Here is a 10,840-nt window from a genome sequence, read left to right as displayed (position 1 = left end):
CCGCTACCCACCCGCAAGCCCTAAACAAACCACCGTTGGGGCTAATACCCCCTTCACCCACCCCCGCTACCCACAATAAAAAGAAAACACACACAACAGCCCCACACTAACTAAAGAAATATATATATATATATATATATATATATATATATATATATATATATATAAATATATATATATATATATATATATATATATATATACAGCAGCGGCAGCTCTTATTCGAGCAAATGCCGCTGGCTGTATGAGGCTGGGAAGCGGGTAGCCGCGGCGCGTGGCGGCGCACTGTGACGTCACAGTCACATGCGCGCCCGGCTTCCCCGTCTTCCCCGGCTTCCCCAGGCTTCCCCGACACCCCTGGACATCAAATTAAGGTAAGCGGGGGTGCGGGGAAGCAGAGGGGCAGAGCAGGAGCCGGGTACGGGGTCGGGAAGGGAGGAAAATTGCGCGCGAAGTGGAGGGGGGGTGCGTGGGGGAAACGCGGCGGCGCGCGGTTGTTACTGGCGGCAGCTGGGGTAGATCCCGGCTTGCCGGCGGCATTCAGTGCAATAAAAGATGTCGCTACTGTATATATATATATATATATAACCCCAACAACACCTATACCCCCCTAACATACAGTATAGTAATGGGCACAATGACTATTATCCACAAATGGATAATAGTGCATGTGTCCATTTAAAATACATACAGAACAATAAAGACATTAAATACATATAGCACTCACCCATGTCCGGCTGCCACGATGAAGGCCATCCTCATCGTCATCCTGCCCATGCCCCATCCGCTTCTGCAAAACAGACACAAGAATAAAAACATCCAATGTAATGTCCCCTAACCATTTAATCACCATAGCGGTTATTAACCGCTACAGTCATTAAGGGGTTAACCCACCATCACCCACATACCCTCCCCCACTAACCCCCCACCCCCTGAGGCCTAACCACCCTCACCCACTACCCACAAGGGAGTCCTACCACATACCCTTGGGGCCAATACCCCCTCCCCCAAGCACATACAGTACAATAATGTGCAAAATAACTATTATCCACATAGGGATGATACATTATTTGGCCATTATTAAACACATTAAATACCATAGTAAAATAAAGAAAATTCTACTAACCTCTTCAATAAGAAGGCTCCGTCCCCAGCATCATCATTGTGTTCCGTTGCCACAATAATAAATAGCCAATACATTTCAATGACATTCACATATCAATGAACCCCTTAATCACCTTATCGGGTACTAACCTCAAAGGTAATTAAGGGGTTAAGCCATCCTGCAATGGCAACACCACTTATCCATAACATCCTCAATGAATTAAAAAGCAATTTCCTAAACACATCTCATGTAATCATTCAATCTAAAGCATCAAATGCCAATCCAAAGCCTCAAATGCCACTTAAAACATTGCATTTACATTGTATACATGTTGCCTAAAATGTAAGCTACATGTAGACGCTGCAAATCAATGTTAACAATACAATATTCCAACTAAAATAGCATTACATCACAAGAAGTATACTATGTAATCCAATAAAGTCACCATAAATCAATTAACATACATTAATTACATCCCAAAACAATTAAAATAGCATCCATACCAATTACACAATTAACTATAGCAACCGTTACAGAGAACAAGTTAGCATCATACAAAATAGGACACCAACAATTACAATATACTAAAGCAAGCCTCACCATTACCTATAGTACAGCATAGAAGCCCAAAAATTACATCTCTCTAATTATAAAATACATTTAACACACATTTATGCATAGCAGCATAGCCACAATCATTTACAATACTGCAAATCAAGCTTTTACAACACTATCATTTCTTACCCTGTATGTATATATCTCTCTAGACATACATACATACAGTGGCAAGAAATGATGTACATTAAAAAAAATATACACATGAAAAAGCAAAAAAAAAAAAACACATTTACATTAAATACATTTCTTTTTTTAACTTACCATTTCTTGACCCACTCACCGACTCCCGTTGATCAGCTTATTCACGAACCAATCCACGAACAGGAACCCATAAAATAAAAAACCATAAAATAATCAACATTAAAATAATAAAACACGGCAATCCAGGGGTCTTCTAGTTGTAATCCATCTTCATCTGTATTCTTCTATCTTCTTCCGGGGTCTTCTTCCCGTCTTCGGCCACGCCCTGGTCTTCTTTCTTGTCCGGAGGTCCATCCTCCGCGGCGTCTGGCTTCAAAATGAGACGACATAGGCTTTTAAAGGCCTATGACGTCACATTTTCGTCATGGTTTCCACGGCCCTGATTGGGCCGTGAAAACCATGTGTTTTGGCCGATAAAAAAAAAATGATGACGTCACTTAAAGGCAATGAAAGCACAGCCAATCAGAATGGCTTTGCTTCAATTGCCTTTAAGATGACGTCATTAAAAGAAACATGGCCGGCCTCACATGGTACGGCAGCCAATCAGAGCGTGGGATCTCCATCCCAACTCTGATTGGCTCTAGTAGACCATGTGACAGAGGCTTGGGAAAGAACGGATATGACGTCATTGAAAGCCTGTCACATGGTACTAGATCCAGAGTAGGGATAGACTTCCCATGCTCTGATTGGCTGCCGTACCATGTGAGGGCGGCCATGTTTCTTTTAATGACATCATCTTAAAGGCAATTGAAGCAAAGCCATTCTGATTGGCTGTGCTTTCATTGCCTCCATATGACGAAAATGTGATGTCATAGGCCTTTAAAAGCCTATGTCGTCTCATTTTGAAGCCAGACGCCGAGGAGGAAGGACCTCCGGAGAAGAAATAAGACCAGGGCGTGGCCGAAGACGGGAAGAAGACCCCGGAAGAAGATAGAAGAATACTGATGAAGATGGATTACAACTAGAAGACCCCTGGATTGCCGTGTTTTATTATTTTAATGTTGATTATTTTATGTTTTTTTATTTTATGGGTTCCTCTTCGTGGATTGGTTCGTGAGTAAGCTGATCAACGGGAGTCGGTGAGTGGGTCAAGTAATGGTAAGTTAACTAAAGAAATGTATTTAATGTAACTGTGTTTTTTTTTGCTTTTTCATGTGTATATTTTTTTTCATGTACATCATTTCTTGCCACTGTATGTATGTATGTATGTATGTCTAGAGAGATATATACATACAGGGTATTGTATTGTATTGTATTGTATGTCTTTATTTATATAGCGCCATTAGTGTACATAGCGCTTCACCGTAGTAATACATGTGGTAATCAAATAAATAACAGATAATATAAATAACAGATCATGGGAATAAGTGCTTTAGACATAAAAGTAACATTTCGGAAGAGGAGTCCCTGCCCCGAGGAGCTTACAGTCTAATTGGTAGGTAGGGAGAACGTACAGAGACAGTAGGAGGGAGTTCTGGTAAGTGCGTCTGCAGGGGGCCAAGCATTATGTATCGTGTTTAGAATATCCACAGTGCTATTCATATGCTTCTTTAAGCAAGTGTGTCTTAAGGTGGATCTTAAAGGTGGATAGAGAGGGTGCTAGTCGGGTACTGAGGGGAAGGGCATTCCAGAGGTGTGGGGCAGTCAGTGAGAGGTGTGGGGCAGTCAGTGAATGAGAAAGGGTAAGAAAGGATTGTGTTGTAAAAGCTTGATTTGCAGTATTGTAAATGATTATGGCTTTGCTGAAATGCATAGATGTGTGTTAAATGTATTTTATAATTAGAGAGATGTAATTTTTGGGCTTCTATGCTGTACTGTAGGTAATGGTGAGGCTTGCTTTAGTATATTGTAATTGTTGGTGTCCTATTTTGTATGATGCTAACTTGTTCTCTGTAACGGTTGCTATAGTTAATTGTGTAATTGGTATGGATGCTATTTTAATTGTTTTGGGATGTAATTAATGTATGTTAATTGATTTATGGTGACTTTATTGGATTACATAGTATACTTCTTGTGATGTAATGCTATTTTAGTTGGAATATTGTATTGTTAACATTGATTTGCAGCGTCTACATGTAGCTTACATTTTAGGCAACATGTATACAATGTAAATGCAATGTTTTAAGTGGCATTTGAGGCTTTGGATTGGCATTTGATGCTTTAGATTGAATGATTACATGAGATGTGTTTAGGAAATTGCTTTTTAATTCATTGAGGATGTTATGGATAAGTGGTGTTGCCATTGCAGGATGGCTTAACCCCTTAATTACCTTTGAGGTTAGTACCCGATAAGGTGATTAAGGGGTTCATTGATATGTGAATGTCATTGAAATGTTTTAGCTATTTATTATTGTGGCAACGGAACGCAATGATGATGCTGGCGACGGGGCCTTCTTATTGAAGAGGTTAGTAGAATTTTCTTTATTTTACTATGGTATTTAATGTGTTTAATAATGGCCAAATAATGTATTATCCCTATGTGGATAATAGTTATTTTGCACATTATTGTACTGTATGTGCTGGGGGGAGGGGTAATGGCCCCAAGGGTATGTGGTAGGACTCCCTTGTGGGTAGTGTGGTTAGGCCTAAGGGGGTAGGGGCTTAGTGGGGGAGGGTATGTGGGTGATGGTGGGTTAACCCCTTAATGACTGTAGCGGTTAATAACCGCTATGGTGATTAAGGGGTTAGGGGACATTACATTGGATGTTTTTATTCTTGTGTCTGATTTGCAGAAGCGGATGGGGCATTAGTAGGATGAAGATGAGGATGGCCTTCATCGTGGAAGCCAGACATGGGTGAGTGCTATATGTATTTAATGTATTTATTGTTCTGTATGCATTTTAAATGGATAACTGCACTATTATCCATTTGTGGATAATTGTAATGTTGCCCCTTACTGTATTGTATGTTGTGTATTGCTATGTTTATTGGGGGTAATTTTCCCCAATAAACATGCTATTATGCGTTAACCCTTTCATTGCCTTAGCGGCTATCCGCTATGGTAAAGAAACAGCATTAATGTTTTTTAATAATATTGTGCGGGAGCAGGGGGTCCCCTGAGCTGAACCGCATAGATTTGTGGCTCAGAGACCCCCTGCTTCCCGAGTTACAGGCCCCGGTTTGGGGCATCGGTTACAGTGTGGACGCCATGTTTATTGCGGGCACGTAGCGTATGGGACGCTATAAACATGGTGGCGACACTGCCCAAACGATCACACATACCGGGGCCTGTAACTCGGGAAGCAGGGGGTCCCTGGTCCACAAAGCTATGCTGTTCAGCTCGGGGGACCCCCTGCTCACTGTACAGTATTATTAAAAATACATTCATGCTGCTTCGCTACCATAGCAGATAGCCGCAAAGGTAAGGAACAAGTCTTTATTGATATGGGTGTTTTACTCATAGTGTAGATGTGCAGAGGGTCTCCGGATCTGAACCGCTTTGGTTTTAGGTCCAGGGACCCCCTGCTTCCCAAGATACAGGCCCCTTTAGTGGGTGCCGGTATCCCTCTGCTTTGTTTACATTCCGCGGTCACGTGATCGGGACCTTAACTGCAGTGGGATACCGGCACCTCATAAAGGGGCCTGTATCTCGGGAAGAAGGGGGTCCCCGGACCTGAAACCAATGCGGTTCAGCTCCGGAGACCCCCTGCACATGTACACTATGAATAAAAATGGTTTTAAAAATAATTTTTAATGTGCTGATGTTTGCGCCGGGAGAGCAGCGGATCTCTCTCTGCTGCAAACACAACTCGGCAGGGGACAGCTTCTCGGCAGTTTCTCTCCAGGCAGCCGTCTCGTCACCGGTTACTAGTCATTTTATCAAATGATGGTGGCTAATTCATTCTCCAGGGATTCGCCCCTTACAGCATACAGCCAGTTTAACATGCCAAAAACATGGCTAATTGCTAAACTGGCTAATGCATTTTTTCGCTGCTTACTGCATGATGCCCTTACTGTCTCCAGCACTGTGGACAGACAAGCACAAGTCTGCGACACTGGGCACAGTGTCTGCCGCGATCGCACAACCGGGGGTCCATGAGTCACATTGGGAATCTCCCCAGCATTACCTCCCCTCCAGGCCATCATAAGGCCGAGTTCAGGGTGGCTGCTGCGGACGCGAGCATCCATGCGCAACTCCCCTGCGTGCTCCTGCAGCCCAGCGATCTGTGTTCAGGCTGCAGGAGTCGGATCGCGGCCTTTGGGGGCATGGCGGGGCGACCGTGTCACGGAGCTGGTTCACTGAACCAGCTCATGTGACGTGACTGCAGCCCCAAATATCATTTCTGGTGTAGCGGCAAAATGTAGCAGCGTCAACGCTGCATTTTACCGCTGGTGGAGTTTTCAGTTTGAACACTCCCAAGCTGAAATTGTGACGGACATGCGCGTGCACGCAAGCAAGTGCACGTCGTGTAGCAGCCACCCTGAACACGGCCTTAGTTCTTCGGGATCGCGACTGCCGCCGACACGTGACCACGGCATCAAAGACATTAAGGCTTACATCTGCATGGGAACAATTAAAATAAACGGCTATCACTAAGTCTCAGTGGACAATGTTTACAAACATCTGCGACTCAATTTTCCAAAAGGATTTAAAATACCATTTTCCAAAATGAATGTCTTTTCAAATGCATTGATCGGTTTGTTTTTCTTATTAACTCTTACAGTGCCGGGGGTCTGGCAGCCCCAGGAGTGATCATGTGATGCAACTATGTTTTTAACAGTCAGAGCGGCCAGCCCCATCTGCTCCTAAATAACAAGCAAGTGACCACATACCTGGCACACCATTAAGGCCCCGTAAGGGTAAAGCACATTATTGTCATTGCTTACTAGTTCATTTTTTTCCTTTTCGGGATTGAAAGAAGCACTGAGGTTTCACAAAACTTTCTTGATAACACACATTTGCTTCTAAACACCTTTCATTAAACCCGTTTGTGCTACCAGCTATTAGAAAGGGTACAAAAAAAATGTGCAAAGTAAACTTATGAAACTACCAAAATGACAGTGAATGTTTTTGTTCCTTTGAGGGCTTCCAAGTTATTAGAATTGATCAGTAGCTATGTGGAAATGCCCTATTAAAATATTACAACAAGAAGTGGATAGTATGTATATGGATATGAAATGGTGGGTGAAATATAAAACCATACACAATCAAAATGGTTTCAGATTCTCAATATCAATAATAGAATCATTGTCTAGACCGGGGGTTGCCAATTCCAGTACTCGCCCCCTCCCCCCCCCCACCCAACAGGTCTCTTAATGGTATTTCGCTGCAGCATGTGGCCTAATCAAAATGGCAGTCACTGATTGAGCCACCTGTGTTGGAGGTGGTATATTATTGGTGGTATAGCTGACCTGTTAGGGGCTCTTGAGGACTGGAGCCGGGAACCACTGGTCAAGACCATCATTTTGGACCCCACCTGGGTCATCATCTGTGTTTTAAAATAATACCAAATCTTGCCTTTACCCCTTGCTATATGCAAGGAATCTGCTGATGAGAAAAGTAGTACAATATGAATATTAATTGTTAGCTTTAATGCTGAGTTGGTGATTTTTCATTGGTAGCTACAGAATCACCAGAGGGACCAAGTTGTTCAACCCAGTTCCTTTACCCCAGAATTGCTTTCGTTTTGCAGCTGGGTGACTGATAACTCACATATCTTATTATATTTTACTATATTCTTACTATCTAATATTTCTTATATTATTTCTTTGATGTAATCCGATTGCAGAGTTTGTAATGTTTGTAATGCTAAGACATGTAGAAGAAAAAGATGAACAGTTCTATATTCATCTCAGTGTACAGTAGTGTGTGTTTCACTTCCCCCGTAGCAATCTGATGCACACAGGGAAAAATAAGTGGTGCAGAATGAAAATACCTCTCTTAGCAGCAACTCTCAGAGCTTGCATTGTCCAAAATTCTGCAGTAGATGGTGCTAATGACCCAGAAATCAGTTTCCTCAACATGATTCCTTGAATAAAAAGCTTACTGAAATGGTAACAACTATTTTTCTACCTGAAATAATCTGCAACAATGAATATCACTCAACACGTTCATTGTATTTCAGATGTTTTTGCCACCTCTCGTCTGGGTAGAAGATACAGTATCTGGCATCATGAGGGTTTTCTCCATTTCTTTTCCATTATCCCAGTTGGCAAGTTATAAGGCTCTATTTATTTTACATTTTTATGCCAGGTTTAAGCTTTTAGAGCAGTCTTATTTTGTCAGCGCTTGAGTTTAGTTTTGAGGTCAAAAGCTTTTTCAAAGCCAAATCTGCTTAACAAATTACGACTAGAAAGTCATATTTGGCCGAAATGTAACATTTACAGTCAGTTGAATGGTGTATTTGACCAATTTTTTTTAACTCAACCTAGTTTATGAACAACCGCACATTTCTAAAATCTTACTCTTTTAGAAACGCGTAACCAAATGTCAACAACACTGACATTGATAACATAGATACAGGTAAGGACAAACTATCTTTCCCCAGCTTCTGAGGATACTGTATAAAGACTACATACTGTACATAGGATGCATAACTTGTTCTTTGAAATTATATTTGATGCATTGCTCTTGTTGAATTAACTAGTGTTAATGAATATACATTTTTAGCGTACAAGTATAAATACAATTCATACTGTAAATATTATAATTGTTTTACCTATGTAGGGAAACATCCGAGCTGAGTCAAATATTTTTTTGGCTTCATACTGTATATAGCAACTTCATTCTGCACTAACATTATTTTTTAGTCTTTTTAGGGTTTACGCCAAGTTGAGCTTGGCGGACAATTTTGACAAAACTTATTTTTTGATTTTGTGGTTCACAGAAATATTAACTTTTAGTACATACCATTTACATCCACGCACAGTTCCTTTTCCGTGCGCCAAAACAATATATATATATATATGTATATATATATATATTTATTTTTTTATGCAGCTGAAGAAATTTCAGTTTAGTACAAGCACAAGGGCAATTGAAATGGAGTTTGACAAGCGACAATTTTGCGCTTTAAAAAAGTTATTTTAATGCTTAGCATACAGGTCCTTAAGTGTCTGGGAAGGTAAAATACAGCTCCTTCAAAGTCCAGTGCAGTTTATGGTTGCCGTGGTATTCTCAGACGTAAGAGATTAATAAAACCATGATTTTTAACACACAAAAAAACTTTTATGTTGTAAAGAGTGGTACATGCTCAGGGGACAAGATACTAACATTGTGTGTGGTAATCTCACATAGGCTTCTGGTAGGATTGCTGCTTTGAAGTCTTGCACAGAAAGTCCAGTTCAATATTAGATACTTCTCCAATATAGATTTTTAATGAATAAAATACACACATTTACATGGAATTTCATGCTTTACATTGCAGGGAACACATCACACAAATAATCAGTTATACATGGCAAACACACACAGATACCATCTACAATACATTACATGCTCCAGTATTTTATGAAGCACAATAACCACACAAGTATACCGCAGATTTCATTCATGCTGGAGCTCTGCTGTTCATCATACAGTATACTGTATTAGTAACCTAACATCACATAGATATATATATAGCCACTTACAGATGAAAATCACTTGCAGCTGGCAGAGAAGTAAAGTTCCATTAGACATGTCTTTGGGCAATAGGATCAATGGTAGACAGAATCCAAGATATAAACAAAGGCTTAGCAAAACAAACAACACAAAATGTGTTTAAAGATTTGCATCTTAGGCACTTTTTAGAAGGTCCCATTAGCTTTTCAATGTTGAGTTATGTACTCGAGTCAGTAACATCCTTCTGACCCAGATGTCATTCGCAGTCACTGGGTATAAGCAACAGGAAAAAAGTTGAAGTGCTTGCTCATACTTATATTGTGTTTATTTACAAAGGGCTAAACATAAGTGTGTTTTAGTTTAAAGATGGGCCAGTTATTCCCAGTGTTATTTGTATCAATATGTGTATAGCTTCAAAAGAGAGGTGAGCCCCTCAAATGCATATTGCAAAGCAATGGGCTGGTGGCTCCTCTAGCACTCAAGGGGGTAGGTAGCCCTCAGAGCTCTGTTAAATCTGGGCTACTAACATGATGTTACAAACCAGTAACATCTGCCAGCTTTCTTGAGTTTAACAGGTATCCCCAAAGCTTAAAAAAAAACACGGTTGTTAGTGATCTCATTCGCATAGGCTTAACGCCATGTGAAGTTACAGTAACACTGCCTTGCATTGGCTACAAATAACTCAGTTAAGCCTGTCTTACCCAAAGGTAAGGGTAATGTTACTTCTATCAGGTCCCTGAATAAGTGTTTAGTTAAAGTAAGTAAAAAAAGAGAAAATAGCAGAGGAAAAAACCCCAATAAATAACAATATGTTCGATCATACCTAACTGTGGTCTTACACATATTCTGTAAAAGACCTACAGTGTTTCAGGGTCTGGATGAGAGTAACGCCACCTTTAGTTCTCACCTAACTAACATAATGTTAAATCCTGTGTTAACTATAACGGAGCTCTGGGAATGTGCGCTGTTAGAGGGAACAACGCTTTGCTCTAATGTCCGTTATAGTAACGCAAAGGCTCGTTACGGCTGAAAACAGCACTTAGCGCATCGTTACTGAGCTTTGATGGTCTATGTAACCACTTAACTAAAGTTAACGTTTCGTAAAGTCACTAACGGACCTCTGAGAATCAACCCCAAGGGGTTTACTCAAAGAAATAGAGCTTAAACCTTCCTGATCCAGGGACGATAGCTTCACAGCATATTGCTTAGAGGCATGGAGAACAAGAAATGGATTAAAAGGTCAGGTTGGCAATACTGGAATGGATTCTGGGATGTTAATAAACAGAGCATTTTATATGTGTAAGTCTGATCTGGTCGATCTGGTGCATGGGCTGGTCCCATAACATGCCTTTATTTTACTGACAAAGTGTGAG

Source organism: Ascaphus truei, chromosome 1 (assembly GCF_040206685.1).
Source record: "Ascaphus truei isolate aAscTru1 chromosome 1, aAscTru1.hap1, whole genome shotgun sequence".
NCBI lineage: Eukaryota > Metazoa > Chordata > Amphibia > Anura > Ascaphidae > Ascaphus > Ascaphus truei.
The sequence above is the reverse complement of the archived record's forward strand: the minus strand, read 5'-3'. Positions refer to the sequence as shown.